Source organism: Stegostoma tigrinum, chromosome 30 (genome assembly GCF_030684315.1).
Source record: "Stegostoma tigrinum isolate sSteTig4 chromosome 30, sSteTig4.hap1, whole genome shotgun sequence".
NCBI classification, from domain to species: Eukaryota; Metazoa; Chordata; class Chondrichthyes; order Orectolobiformes; family Stegostomatidae; genus Stegostoma; species Stegostoma tigrinum.
In genome coordinates, this window is record NC_081383.1 from 18,030,392 (window position 1) to 18,046,160 (window position 15,769).

Sequence of the window (15,769 nt, forward strand, 5' to 3'; positions counted from 1 at the left end):
GTAATGTTTTCTTATCTCAGACCTAAATGGCCTACCCCATATCCTCTGATATTAGCCCTGGGTTTTATACTCCCTTACCAGGATAGACATCCTCCAAGCTTCTAGTTTGCCTAGGCCTGTCAGAATTTTAGTTTCATTCACTCTTTCATTCTGCTAATCTCTAATACAGGCCCAGTCAAACCAATCTTTCCTGACACAACAGTCCTTCTATCCAGGCCTAGTGAACTTTTGCTACACTCCCTCTGTGGCAAGTATGTCCTCTCTTAGGTGGGGAGATCAAAACTACACACAATAATCCAGGTGCAGTCTCACCGAGGCTCTGTATAACTTCAGTAAGACACCCTTACTGTTGGATTCTAATTTTCTTGCAACGAAGGCCAGCATACCATTTGCTTTCTTATTTGCTTGCTGCACCTGCACTGGTAGAGTCCGTGATTAAGAAAGCGAGTCGTTTATCTCAAGAGGGTTGGAATATAAAAGCAGCGATGTGCTTCTGAGGCTTTATAAAGCTCTAATTTGGGCCCATTTAGAATACTGTGTCCAATTTTGGGCCTCACACCTCAGGAAGGACATACTAGCCCTGGAGCATGTCCAGCAGAGATTCACACGGATGATCCCTGGAATCATAGGTTTAACGTATGATGAATGGCTAAGGATCCTGGGATTGTACTCATTAGAGTTTAGAAGGTTGAGGGGAGATCTAATAGAAAGTTACAAGATAATGTATGGTTTAGAAGGGGTGGATGCTGGGAAGTTGTCTTCATTAGGCGGGGAGACTAGGACCCGTGGGCACAGCCTTAAAATTAGAGGGGGTAAATTTAAAACTGAAATGAGACGACATTTCTTCAGCCAGAGAGTGGTGGGCTTGTGGAATTCATTGCTGCAGAGTGCAATGGAGGCCGGGACGTTGGATGCCTTCAAGGCAGAGATCGACAAATTCTTGATCTCAAAAGGAATCAAGGGCTACAGGGACAGTGCAGGGGAGTGGTGTTGAAATGCCCATTAGCCATGATTTAAATGGTGGAGTGGACTTGATGGGCCAAATGGCCTTACTTCCACTCCTATGTCTTATGGTCTTATGGTGTACAAGGATATCCTAATTCCTGTGAAAAAAAATCAACATTTCTCAAATATAAGCACCATTTATATAATACTCAGCCTTTCTGTTTTTCACAGCAACGTGCATCATTTCACATTTATAGTCCATCTACCATGTGCTGCTCATAGACTCACCTTGTCAAGGTCACCCTGAAGCCTCCTCGTATCCATTTCACGACTCAGCAGTGCCACCCAATTTTGTGTAATCAGCAAACATTGAAATATTGCATTTGGTTTCCTCACCTGGGGTATTTATGTATATTTGGAGAATAACTGGAGTTTAGAAAAAATTGTAGAAGAATAGAAGCATGGATGATTTTTTAAATGGGGAGAAAATTCAAAAGCCTGAAGGGCAAAGACACTTGAGTTCTCGTCCAGGATTCTCTAATGGTAAATTTGCAGGTTGAGTGAACAGTTAGGAAGGCAAATGCAACTTTGGGATTTATTTAGAGAGGACTTGAATATAAAAGCATGGATGTATTTCTGAAGGTCTGTAAGACTCGGGTCAGAACACATTTGGAGTATTTGGTGTCTTGGGCCCCATATCTCAGGAAAGATGTACTGGCCCTGGAGCAGGTTCAGAGGAGTTTCAGAAGAATGGTCCCAGGAATGAAAAGCTAAATGCATGAGGAATGTTTGAGGATTCTGGGTCTATACTGGATGGAGTTTAGAAGGATGAGGAGGGTTCTAATTGAAGCTTACAGAATACTGAACGGCCTGGACAGAGTGGATCTTGGGAAGGTGTTTCTATTGGTAGGAGAGTCTAGGACCTGAGGCCACAGCCTTAGAGTAAAGGGAGGACCTTTTAGGATGGAGATAAGGAAAAACTTCTTCAGCCAGAGTGTGGTGAATCTATGGAATTTACTGCCACAGAAGGCTGCAGAAGCCAGGTCATTGAGCATATTTAAGACAGAGATAGATAGGTTCTTGATTGTCAAGGGGATCATGGGTTACAGGGAAGAAGTGAGAGAATGGGGCTGAGAAACTTACCAGCCATGATTGAATGGCGGAGCAGACTCATTGGGCTGACTGGCCTAATTTCTGCTCCAATGTCTTATGGAGAGTTGTGATGTGTGTAATGGTCTTGAAAAGGTGGTCATGAAATGGAGGTTTCCTCTTGTGGGCGAGGCCAGACCTGGGGGAAGCTGGTTTAAAATTACGTGTCACACTTTTAGAATGGCGATGATGGGAAATGTTTTCTTCCCTTGGAACTCTCTGCCTCAAAAGGCAGTTAAGGTTGAGTAATTAATTATTTTTAAGGCAAATGCAAATAGACTCTTGTTAGTTAGGAGAATCAAAGGTTGTCAACAGTAGATTGGAATATAGCATTTGAAACACAAACTGATCAGTCACAGTCTTAGTGAATGGCAGAGCAAGCTAGAAGGGCTTTTGTCCTAATTCACTTGTTTGTATGACACCAAAAATAACAAAGTGAGAATGGAAGAGAAGTCATTGCAGCCATTGCTACAATATCTTTGCAACATAAAATCACTGTGTCCCCTCCGTTTCCAATGCCCACGTCCTATACAAAATCTTCGCTCCCATCAATTTCCGCGTTTCGCAGTTGGATGTTAAACACCCTTTTAAAGCTTCTTCAACCATTTTGAAGATGCGCAAACGTGCCATTAAAAGCTGTAACACTGTTTGCTTCTCCGTACAAAGCTTATTCAGTTTTTTTCTTGCAATAACTACTGGTGTTCTTAGCTGTGGTCCAATATTTGATTTACTTCATCGGTGCAATCTCTAATTGAACTTGTGAACGGGTGAATGGGTAAAAATAATAAGCAGGGAATAGCTTTGGAAGGCCTCCAGTGGAGGTCACGCTTCCCTACTCCCTCCATGGAATCCAGTTCCAGAGTTTGGCATGTAGCTCCTTTATAGTGAGTCAATGGGAGAGGCAGGTTCTTAGTTTGTTGTGGCTCCTCCAAACCATCATTGTTCCCACTTGGCATGAGTATATACATGGCACTTTTACTTTAAGTAGATAGAAACTGTAATTTCTTTATTCAGTCACAAGATGAGGCCATCGCTGGGTAGGCCAGCATTTATTGCCCATCCCTAATTGCCCAGAGGGCAGTTAAGAGTCCTTACCATATTGTTTTGAGTCTGGAGTGACATGAGGACCGGGCCAAGTAAGAATGGCAGTTTTCTTCCCTAAAGGACGTTAGAAAACCAGGTGGATTTTTCCTGACAATCGGCAATGGGTTAACAGTCATCTTTAGATTCTTAATTCCAGATATTCATTGAACACAAATTCCAACATCTGCCCCAAAGGGATTTGAGCCTGGGTCCCTGGAACATTATCTGGGTCTCTGAATTAACATTCCAGTGATAATACCACTAGGCCATCACCAGAAGAATACTTGAGAGAGGAGAGAGATTAAATGTAGAAAATCATGAAGTGTGAGGACAAATGGACACATTCTGCACAATATATATGGCAGTGTGCTGGGTTGCATGTCTCTATCCCTCTGTGGAAAGGTGAGGCATTTAATTATAATGTTTAAAATGGCCCACACAGTCCAATTTGGAGCCTGCCATATAGTCTTCTCAGAGTTTGGGAAACCCAGTAGCAAATTGGAGCAGCCAGAGAGTGGGGTGCTTTTTGCAGCACTGCTTGTGAACCTGGAGAAGTAACTCCTGACCTTCTTCCTCTCCTCTCTCCTAATTACAATTCTCTGAAATGTCTGTCCTCCTTCTGACATTTTGCTCTGACATTTCTTCATTGCTAAGACTGTCCTTATAACACTGACTTGCCTATCTGGCAACAAGGTAGCCAGCTAGCTCCACAACCCTTTGCCATTCTTCCCTATAAATATTGCAATATTGTCATCCAGGGGCTTTAATAATATTCCATTTGAGTGATTACAAGCACGTGCATAACCGTGTTCTGCTGGCAGCATGTTTCACGGTTCAAAATGATAAGATGCTAATTTGTGCTAGCAGAAATGTACTCAGCAAGTGGCAAAGTTTTTTTTAAAAATTCATTCTTGAGATGTGGGCTTTGCTGCCTAGACTGGTATTAATTGCCCATCACTAGTTGCCCTTGAGAAGGCGTTGGTGAGTTACTTTCCTCAACCACAGCAGTCTATTTGATGTAAGTAGATCCATAAGGCCCTTAGGGATGGAATTTCAGATTTGTGACCTAGTGACACTGAAACGATGGCAATATATTTCCTAGACAGGATGGTGAGTAACTTCGAGGGGAACTTGCAGGTGGTGGTGTTCCCTTATATCCCTTGTCCTTCTAAATGGTAGTGCTCACGGGTTTGGAAGAAGGAGCTGTCTAAGGATCTTTGGTGAATTCCTGCAGGGCATCTTGTAGATGGTTCACACTGAATAATTAGCAGCGAAGGGAATGAATGTTTGTGGATATGGTGCCAATCAAGTGGACTTCTTTGTCCTGGATGGTGTCAAGCTTTTTGAGTGTTGTTGGAGTTGCACTCTTCCAAGCAAGTGGGGAGTATTCCGGCACACTCCTGACTTGCGCTGTGTAGATGGTGGGCAGGCTTTGGGGAATCAGGAGGTGTTACCATAAAACTCCCAGCCACTGACCTATGAACGTATTTGAAGGAAAGATTTAGAACATAGAACATAGAACAATACAGCGCAGAACAGGCCCTTCGGCCCTCGATGTTGCGCCGACCTGTGAACTAATCTAAGCCCCTCCCCCTACACTAGCCCATCATTATCCATATGCTTATCCAAGGACTGTTTAAATGCCCCTAATGTGGCTGAGTTAACTACATTGGCAGGCAGGGCGTTCCACGCCCTTACCACTCTCTGAGTAAAGAACCTGCCGATGACATCTGTCTTAAATCTATCACCCCTCAATTTGTAGCTATGCCCCCTTGTACAAGCTGAAGTCATCATCCTTGGAAAAAGACTCTCACTGCCCACCCTATCTAATCCTCTGATCATCTTGTATGTCTCTATTAAATCCCCTCTTAGCCTCCTTCTCTCCAATGAGAACAGACCCAAGAGCAAAAACAAAGAACTCCCAAGTGGAAGGTGAAATCTTAACGCTACTCTTTCTAAAAGCTATACATTAAAAATAACCAACCTTCATTATAAGTCAAGACTCACAGCATATACGTCAAATATTGAAGCTTGCTCATATTTACCTCATGCACCGCAGGTTCGCAAGATGCTTCCCGGTATTAGCACAGCACAGCATAACCCATTCTTGCTCCAGCTGGTTCCTTTCTCATCTGTGACCCATTCCTCTCAATCACCAAGATCCACCTTCATAATGATGACTGTCTTCATCCCCTGCCTCAGCTCATTCATTGTGGAAACATCATCCTTGACATTGTTACCTGGAAGCATTCTCATGACCCAGTTGGCCTCACGTCCTCCATAAGCCTGAGCTCACCTGAGGCTCCTCTGGCCATACACTAAATCTATTCATTCATTGTCCCTGTGCTTGCTGGCTTACATTCCATTCCAATCCAACCCACAATCTTAAATTCTCAATTTGCAGTTCAAATTCTTTTTCACAGTATCACCCATCCCCATCTCTAATATCCTCAACTACTACAAACTTAATCATCACTGCATTTTGCCATTTCTAGCATCTCCAGTGCCTTTGATGCCTAAATCCTAAACTTTGGAATTCACCCACTAAGTCTGTCTCCCTGTTAGCCTGTCTCTTCTCCTTTAGGCATTCCTAAAAACCTATTTATTTGATAAAACCTTCAGTAATCTGTCATAATATCTCATTATGTGACTCACTATTAAATTTTGTCTGATAATATGCTTGTGATGTTTTAAGTCTGCTAAAGTTGCTATTTAAATGTAATTGGTTGCTGCGGCTCCTGTGATCAATGAATACAGACGCTGTACTCCAATTCAACAAAATTACTGCTTTTATCTAAAGTATCAAACCCATTTTTCTTTTGGGTAAAACTTCCAGAGCTGCACTTCCAAAGGGGAATCCTACTCTTGCCATCTTTCTTTCTCGATTGCCAGCGGTAAAGTTTAAATCTGTTTTTTACCCAGTGTTCAGCTCAATTTAAGCTGTGAGGAGCAAACCTTTAAGTCCCACTGAATCCCCTGGATATCCAGCTAATGCTGGTCTATTTGGGGTAGTTAATCCAGGCAGGGAATGCTTGATGATTATTCAATGAGGCTGACCTTACAAAATCATACACAACAAGTTCTCTGCATCATTTCAGCACTTTATATTCTGATATATTCTGATCTAACTGATGCTTCAACGAGCAGGTAATCAATCTTTAATTCCCATAATTATGGAACAGTCTGGGCCTTTATATCCACAGTAACTCACGAATGCATTACTTGGCTTCGAAATCAGAAGCATCAGGTTTATATGGTTGTTCTGCTTTTTGCAGTCACCTCTATCTACATTCTTGTTGTTACACCACCTAACATTTAAGGTTGCAAAGAAAAGAGGAAACCGCTTTGATGTAACTTGTGGTTAAGTGAACTAACTGTAACCATTTTGTTTTTACAGAACAGTGAAAATGATGGAGTAATTGACAGCTGAACATCCCCTTACCGTCCCAGCCCCCATCATACTATCAGGCATAGGATGACAAAGGGAAGTCCACAAGTCATATGATTAAGCACAACTGTTCACTGCGTGACTGCCTTGCTTTCATTTATAGGAATTAATTGGCAAAGCTTAGCCTGGTGGAGTCATGTCTGATACAGCAATGAAGGCCTGACACACATTAAAGCTTACTTATAACATTTTTTATGAAAGTATTTTCAAGTTCCATTTCTCCGCTGTGTACCTAAGACTCTAATACTACACTAGGGATCTATGTCATAATTATTTACAATTTACTTTGATTGCCAAGATCACCATTGCCACCTCAATGTAAACCAAAAGTGTGCAGTGGGGCCTCTATAATGTATTTCCATTATTTGTAATTAAGGCTGGAAGTACACATTCATGTTATACAAATTCCACCACTTCTCATGACTTGGAGGGTGTGGGAAGAATTGCTAAGTAAGTGCCTCCACATTTCCTCTAAAACAGCACTAATACTGAATTTTTCCATCCTTGTATTATTATTTCATTTTCAATAGTTATGGCCAAGGGTGGGCTGTCCCTTTAACAATGTTGCAGCACTTTTGCATCATTCAGTCAGTAAAGTGGGTGTCCGCAGCAGCTCTGGCATTTACATCAAAGAGGAAATTTCACTTTTAAGGCACTGCTTTATTTGTGCCAGTTACTACGGTATGGGCCCAGTCGTGAAGGACTATAACAGGGGAAGAATTACTCCTGTCACCAAGGGGTGTGGAAAACCGAGTGATTTGTCAATCTGTTTAGGCCTGCTCCCACTCAGCCATTCAACAATTAAAATTTAAAACTCTGCAGCAGTTTTGTGCTGTAGTGAGCACCACAATTTAAGAAGGATGTGAACTCTTCAGAGATGAGGCAGAAAGGGCTTAGGAAGATGGTTGTGTGGATGAGAGCCTTCAGTCACAAGGTTGAGAGGAGATTCAAAACCATGAAGAGTCTGGAAAGAAAATGAGTTCCCTTTGGCAGGAGGGTCGATACCGATCTATATAAAGTAATAGGATTTTCTCCAGTTATCCATAGCACTGGTGAGAGCATGTCGGGAGTACAATGTGACAATTTTGGTATATTTATTTAGGGAAAGATGCAAATGCTTTGGAAACAGTTCAGAGAATGTTCCCAGACTAATACCTGGAAAGGCAGATGTTTTCCGAGGAAAGATTGGACAAGCTAGATCTGTATTTGATGAAATTTAGAAGATCAAGAAGCAACTTGATCATATCGTAAGATTCTAAGGGGGCTTTAAAAGTTAAATATGGGAAGGATGCTTCCTCTTGTGGGAGAATCTAGAACTAGAGGTTACTATTTAAAGAAGGGGTTACCCATTTAAAGCAGAGATGGGAAGAAATGTTTTCTCAGAGAAGGTTGAGTGTCTTTGGAACTCTTTTCTGCAAAAGGAGGTGGAAGCTGAGTTTTTGAATATTTTGGAAGCAGAGTTAAACAGATTCCTAACAGGAGTGTTATCAGGGGAGGACAGTAATTAGCCATGATCTTAGTAAATGATAGAGCTGTCTAAAGGGGCTAAGTGCCTGTTCCTGCTTGGCATGTCCTCACATGGCTCAGGAAGATTCAACCATGGCTTCCAAAACGCAATTGCATCAGTACCTGAGGAGGAAAAAATTGCCTGGCAATATGGGAAGGGCCAGGGAGTAGGCATGTACAGAGATGCTTTCGCAAAGAATGAATTGTACACAACAGGTCAAATGGCTTTCTTCTGAGCTCTACCATTCTAGCATTACATGATTTAAAACTTAAGATTTTCAGCATAAATTTGTTTGAATGCTCTTTGCTCCAAGATAACAAGTCCATTCAGGCTAATATTGTCAGGAAGCGGGTTCGAATTCCACCATGACAGATGATGAAATTTGAATTTAATTTAAAAATCTGGAATTAAAAGCAAGTCTAATGACAACCATATAAGCACTGCCAATTGTCATAAAAATCAAGGTGGTTCACCAATGTCCTTTAGGGAAAGATACCTATTGTCCTCGTCTGATTTGGCCTACGTGACTCCAGACCCTCATAAATGTGACCGCCCTCTGAAACAGCCTGACAATCCACTTAGTTCCAGGGCAGTCAGCAATGGGCAAAAAATTCCAGCCCAGTCAGCAAAGTCCACATCCCACGAACATAAAAAAAAAGAAACATGTGTATTTAGAGACGGCTTTTCCAAATTCTGAATACAGCTGAAGATATTTTATCCCTGATGTATTCAGTTGAATTCCAATACTCACTGTTCATTATATGGACAGATTTTTGTAGCTGTTTTTCTCAGAAAAAGCTCCAAAGAAAATAACCTTTGAGTCTTTTTTAGCTGTGGGCCAAGAATATTAGATAGGGCCAAGAATCACATTCTCACCTAAAGGAAAAAATCTTCAGCAATGTGACACTACCTCAATCCTGAAAACAAATGTCAGAATAGATTAAACATACCAGCTCTGGTGCAGGAATGGAACTTATAAATGACCTGGCAGGAAGGCTGCCACCATGCAAGCTGATACAAGTATAATATGCTTCATGGGAAGAACATGTATTCAAGAGCTCTAAACAACAAATTACTTCCTTTTTCTGTGGGCAGATTCTGCAGCCAATTGGAGCACAGCAAGATCCCACAACAGCAGCAAGATCACAGGGCAGGTACTGTGAGGATCGTCTGGTCTTCCTTGAAGAAATGACACAGGCTCTTTTACATACTCTTGCAATGGCCAGCATGGCCTCTTGTCAACTCAGCTAAAAGAACAAGAAGTCTAACAGTAGTGAATCACCAACTTGAGCCCGTTGTTTTCAGCTTAAGGGAAGGGTGCCAAGTTAGCACCTAATAAAGGCTTTATTATGAAAATGCCATGTGTGAAAAAAAGTGCATTACGCAACTGTCCACCAATTTTTAGGCAACGTTGTTACAATATCACAACTACATTTTGCTATTTAGAGTTCAAGAACAAAATGACTACTTGCGGTTCCCTCATTTTCGGTGTATGGATGTGCTCTCCAGTCAAAGCTAGCCCATGGGGACTAGAAAGACTCCTGGTTTGATCCCTGGTTGCATTACCTAATGTCAGCCAGGACAGTAGAATGTGCTGCTTGAGGAAACAGAAAGGATATAGAAATAAGCAAAGGCTTCCACTCCTAACTACTATGCAGGAAAGCCCCTCCTTCTCCCATAAAATTGTGTAAGTGCTCATTTCTACACTTGCCTAAAATATCTGGATTATTTTTATGCTTAGCTCAATTTTAAAATATTCTCATAAGCTTCTCCATTTCTAAGCGAAAAGTTCTCATGAAAACACAAGTAAATATTGTTTACTATAAATATTCAATTATTTGTTTTCTGAATCAACCATTGGGATTTTGATTCAACTACGTCTGACTGAAAAGAAGGTGGGTGTTTTAGTTAAAGACAGTACAAACATTGAGAAGCATCTCATCGCTTGCAAACCAGGATTACCCGAGTCAAGAGGCTCAGTGTCAATGCTTCATTCACTCAAATCCAGTCACACTGGGCAGATAATAAAATGTGAGGCTGGATGAACACAGCAGGCCCAGCAGCATCTCAGGAGCACAAAAGCTGACGTTTCGGGCCTAGACCCTTCATCAGAGAGGGGGATGGGGTGAGGGTTCTGGAATAAATAGGGAGAGAGGGGGAGGCGGACCGAAGATGGAGAGAAAAGAAGATAGGTGGGGAGGAGAGTATAGGTGGGGAGGTAGGGAGGGGATAGATCAGTCCAGGGAAGATGGACAGGTCAAGGAGGTGGGATGAGGTTAGTAGGTAGGAGATGGAGGTGCAGCTTGGGGTTGGGGGAAGGGATGGGTGAGAGGAAGAACAGGTTAGGGAGGCAGAGACAGGTTGGACTGGTTTTGGGATGCAGTGGGTGGAGGGGAAGAGCTGGGCTGGTTGTGTGGTGCAGTGGGGGGAGGGGACGAACTGGGCTGGTTTTGGGATGCGGTAGGGGAAGGGGAGATTTTGAAGCTGGTGAAGTCCACATTGATACCATTGGGCTGCAGGGTTCCCAAGCGGAATATGAGTTGCTGTTCCTGCAACCTTCGGGTGGCATCATTGTGGCACTGCAGGAGGCCCATGATGGACATGTCATCTAAAGAATGGGAGGGGGAGTGGAAATGGTTTGCGACTGGGAGGTGCAGTTGTTTATTGCGAACCGAGCGGAGGTGTTCTGAACACTGGGCAGATGTTGGGCTTTTACAGAATTCAAGTTTCTTCATCTGCCATGGTGGGATTCATCACATGTCTGCACAGAAAGAGCCTGGGGGTCTAGGTCACTTGTTCAGTGATATTACCACTGTATCATCCCCTCCATTCACAGTGGGCTGGATAATTCATAACCCCCTACCACTCCAATGAATGGGAGTATTTTTGGCAGGTGATGACTCAGCAGCGAAGCTCAGCGCCAACTGGAAGAACAACACTTCATTTTCCACTTGGGGACACTGCATCTGTCCGGACTCAATATCGAGTTCAATAATTTTAGGGCCTAAACCCTGCCTCGTGTCAGTCACTCCTTCACACACCAGGCCTTGTTATCACACAGCCTGCCATTACACACCACCTGTTATTACTCACTAACAGTCCCCATTAATGACTAAAGTGAACACCGAAAGAACTGCGGATGCTGTAAATCAGGAACAAAAACAAAGTTGCTGGAAATGCTCAGCGGGTCTGGCAGCATCCGTGAAGGAAACAAAATCTGAAGAACGGTCATTGGACCCAAAAGGCTCATTGTTTTTTCCCTTCACAGATGATGCCAGATCTGCTGAGCTTCTCTAACCACTTTGTTTTTGTTCCCATTAACAACTATTCACCCTTCCAGCGAGATCATTATCAACACTTTGTCTGTCCAACTAGCCTTCTCTCTTTTTAGGCTCTATCGTTTACTCCCTACCCCACACCCTCCCTATTTTCTGCATACAAACTGAAGTTTTCCCAGCCACCATCAGTTCTGAGGAAGGGTCACCAGGCCCGAAATGTTAACTCTGAATTTTTTCCTTCACAGATGCTGCCAGCCCTGCTGAGCTTTTCAGGCAACTTTGTTTTTATCACACAACATAATCTGGCTGCGCAGCAAACCATCTTCCCATATATGCTCAGTCCCACGGAACATCCCAACCATCATCTGTGAATAAATAATTAAGGGAAATTGAGTTTTTCAAAACTCAACTGACCCTGATAATACACTGCCTGTGTTAAAGTATGGTCAGTGTGAGCCAGCTTCTTTTAAAGAAGTTTAGAAAACTGTTGTAATGAAAGAGGAGTACAATCTACTTTGCCCATCAATGGCATTCCCCTTCCTCCCCCACCTGCTGTGAGAACCCCACCCCAAAACCTACTTCCCCACCCACAAAGATACTTGAGCCCTCCCTGAACCATTACTACAGCCCAATCCCATGCTGCCTTTGTCATGGGCCTACCTGCAGTTCCAGAAACCCCCACTACAGAGCTTGTGGCACTGCTCTTAGGCAGGAGCTCTTCAGTGAAGTCCCAGAATTAAGCAATTAAACCCCTTTACAGTGCATTATACTTTTGGGAGAGTCTCCTTTCTGATCTACTGGCTGCTGCCAACTTTCTTTCTCTACCTGAAACTCTGTCATGGCAGGAAACCACTGGAGGAGAGTGGAAATGTGTTTGGGGATGCCCAAAAACGTCCCTGATAAGGTGAAACCTCCCTACTAACTCATGGGAGTCTTCGGTTTGTGACCAACCTAAATGGAGAATTTTCATTCAGGAAGGAAAGAAAAGCAACAAGAGCCTTCATCAGAAACGGGCAGAGACACAATGGTGGTATCAGAAAAAGCACCCGAGCCTCCAGAAATAACTCATCACCTTATCCTTCAAGCACCATCTGTCCTGTGAGAGAGAGAGGATGCAGTTTTCACACCATCAGCCATCTCAGAACCAGAGTATCAGCAAATCATCCTCAATCCTGAGGGATTGCTGAGGAGTAGGAAGAACTAGTCGAGCAAGAGCCGAATCATGAACAAAGGATTGGAAAGAGGCCCAGCTTCCAGAGACAAGAGTTACCAACTTCATTGCCATAGCTAAGTATTAAAATCTATCAATTAATTATCCAGTCCTTTCCTCACTGGCTCACCAACATTGCAATAAATGCAACATACATTGTAACAAATTTCCAAGGTCTGTTTGTCAGTGTTTCCCAAATCCATGACCCTAGTAACATTGCCATTTTATATACAGGTGTGGATATTGTGAAACCTGCTGTTTGAACTGAGTGTTTAAAAAAAATTTAAAGGAAAGATAGTGGCTTACCCAAAGGCACAGTGAGCAGAGTGGAACCAGGCTGAAATCCGAGTCATACACACATAACTGTTATAGAGGTCTGCAGCAGGGTAAAAGGCCCTTCAGTCCATTGAGTCTGCAACAGTTATAAACAACTGCTTAAAATGGGAACTGCAGATGCTGGAGAATCCGAGACAACAAAGTGTGGGGCTGGATGAACACAGCATGCCAAGCAGCATCTTAGGAGCACAAAAGCTGAAGTTTTGGGCCGAGACCCTTCATCAGAAAAGGTGGAGGGGGAAAGAGGGTTCTGAAATAAATAGGGAGAGAGGGGGAGGTGGATCGAAGATGGATAGAGGAGAAGATAGTGGCCTGCTGTGTTCATCCAGCTCCACACTTAACTGTTCTAATCCCATTTTCCAGTACTTGGCCCTTTGTCTTGTATGCATTGGCCTTGCAAGTGCCCATCTAATGGCTTCCCCAATGTATGATGGTTTCTGCCTCTACTACCCTGACAGACAGTAGGTTTCAGACACTCACCACCCTCAGAGTTAAAAAAAAACTTTTCTTCACATCCTCTCTGCCTCTTACCTTAAACTTTTGGCTCTTGGTGATTGATCCATCCATCAAGGGGAAAATTTCCTTCCTGTCTACCTTATCTAGACCCTTGTAATTTTTACATCTCAATCATGCCCTGGCTTAGTTTCCTTTTCTTGAAGGAAAATAACTCCAGTCTGTCTAATCTCTCTTCAAACCTAAAACTCTCCAGCCCAGGCGACATCCTGGTAAAACTTCTTTGCACTCTCTCCAGTGCAATCACATCCCTCCTTTATTGTGGATTCCAGAACTGCACAAAGACTTTCCAGCGTAATCTCAGTGCTCTCAAACAAGTGTACAATTTGCCTTCTTAACCTATTAAGGGATCAGTGCACATGCATACCAGATCCCTGGATCCCTCTGATCCTCAGTGATTCATGGTCCTGCTCTTCATCTGTATTCCCTTGCCTTGTTTGTCCTTACTGAGCACCTCACCTCACACTTACCTGGATTGAATTCCATTTTCCACTGGGCAGTCATCTGACCAGCCCCTCTATGTTCTCCTATAATCTAAGGGCATCCTCTTCACTATTTATCACCAATTTGTATGTCATCCATGAACTTACTGCTCAAATTTCTTACATTCAAGTATAACTTGTTTATATAAATTAAAGATCGCAAAGTTATTGTCACAACAGCTATCCTTGTAGACTCCACGAGACACAGGCTTCCAGTCACAAAACATCCCACAACCCACTGCTTCCTACAGTCAGCCAATTCTAGATCCAATTAGCCAAATTTCCTTAGATCCCCAGGCGCTGACCTTTGCTATCAGTTTTCCATGCAGGACCTTATCAAAAGCCTTGCTGAAGTCCAAGTAGACCACATCAAAAGCATTGCCCTCATCTACAAAACATGCTGACTGTTCTTGATGAATCACTGCCCCTCCAAAATTTAACTCTGTCCCTCAGAATTATTTCCAAATAATTTCCCTACCACAAAAGTTAGACTAGCTGGCCTGTAGTTTCCTGGTTTTTCTGTTGCTCCCGCCTTGCATAACGGTACCAACACAAGCTGTCCTCTGGTCCTTTTGCACCTCTCCTGTAGCCAGAGAGGAATTGAAAATTATTGTCAGTGCCCCTATTTCCTCCCTTGTGTCACTCAACCACCTGAGATACATTTTATCAAATGCTGAAGGTTTTTCTCATATTAAGCCTGCCAGACCACTCAGAACCTCTTCCATCTATGTCAATTCCTTCAATTACATCACAGCTCTTCTCCCAGACTTCTATACCGACATCATCCCTCTCACTGACCCCGCACATAAATTACCACCATAGTCCTTAATGGGGCCTGCTCTTTCCTCTGAGTATCTTTTTACTCTTAATATACTTGTAAAATAATTTAGGATCTTTCTTTATTTAAACCTGCTATTTTCCTTTCATGCTCTCCTAACTTTTTTTAAGCACTCCCTTGCACATCCTACAGTCCAGTCCGTGTCTGTGTGCTAAGCCATCAGACATCAGCCTAGTATTGCTAATCATTGACCTCGGCACATCTGAATTAGAGAAGGAGAATTGACTCACCTCCCACTCAGAATTAATTGCTGGTGAACTCTCGTGGTAAGTGTAGGTGAGCATCAGATGAAGGGAAGATCAGGCTCAGCTGGGGTGCTCCTGAATGCGAAAGGCTTGTCATTGCTCACTGTCAAGGTTCACACTTTAACAGCGGTCATTTGGGAAAGTGCACCAAAGAATGACAAGGATGTTTGAAACCCCGACAAGGTATCAACACCTTCAAAAAGGGAAGAACAGAGAAAGTCAGCACAACAAAATTTGAAAACAGCTAACAGTAACCGTCATTGCATTGCCATTCACTTTCTGAGAATGGCAAAAAAACTGTGTCATCCTGCTTATAATTAGTAAAATACTTAATGTTAGTCGTCGGCCTAGAAACATGATTCTGTGCCTGTGCATAATTGTTCGTACATCTATTAAGTTTTGTCTTCCCTATCCCATGCACTGATAACTGAAGTGAAAAACATAGCTCTGTCTGCATTACTGTTGTGTTGCATTCAATACCGATTTGACCGAATTACAATATCACAACACTTTTTTGTTACAGGAAGGCAGCCAACAGAAAATGTCCCTTTTCTCCCTCCGATAATTGGCCCTCTCACCACAGATTACTGACCTGGTTTTAGAGCCTGGCTATCAAGAAAATGCAGGTTGTGGTATCTGCTGTTGCAGCTTGAGGCCGGCGGTTGTCCATTGACAATCCTGATTAACCGTGACACTTTCAGCTGCAAAGATTTTTATCCTACCATTTCTGTCTTG

At 42.9% G+C, this 15,769-nt stretch overlaps 1 long non-coding RNA gene across 1 annotated transcript; it reads right to left on the reverse strand.

Annotated features, from left to right (window-relative positions):
- Positions 1 to 9,626: 9,626 nt before the first annotated feature.
- On the reverse strand, positions 9,627 to 15,216 carry LOC125465844 (uncharacterized). Its single transcript, XR_007250327.2, has 3 exons — positions 15,020 to 15,216; positions 12,927 to 13,032; positions 9,627 to 9,726 (listed from the first exon to the last, which is right to left on the reverse strand). It is a non-coding gene; the product is annotated as an uncharacterized LOC125465844 (long non-coding RNA).
- Positions 15,217 to 15,769: the final 553 nt, after the last annotated feature.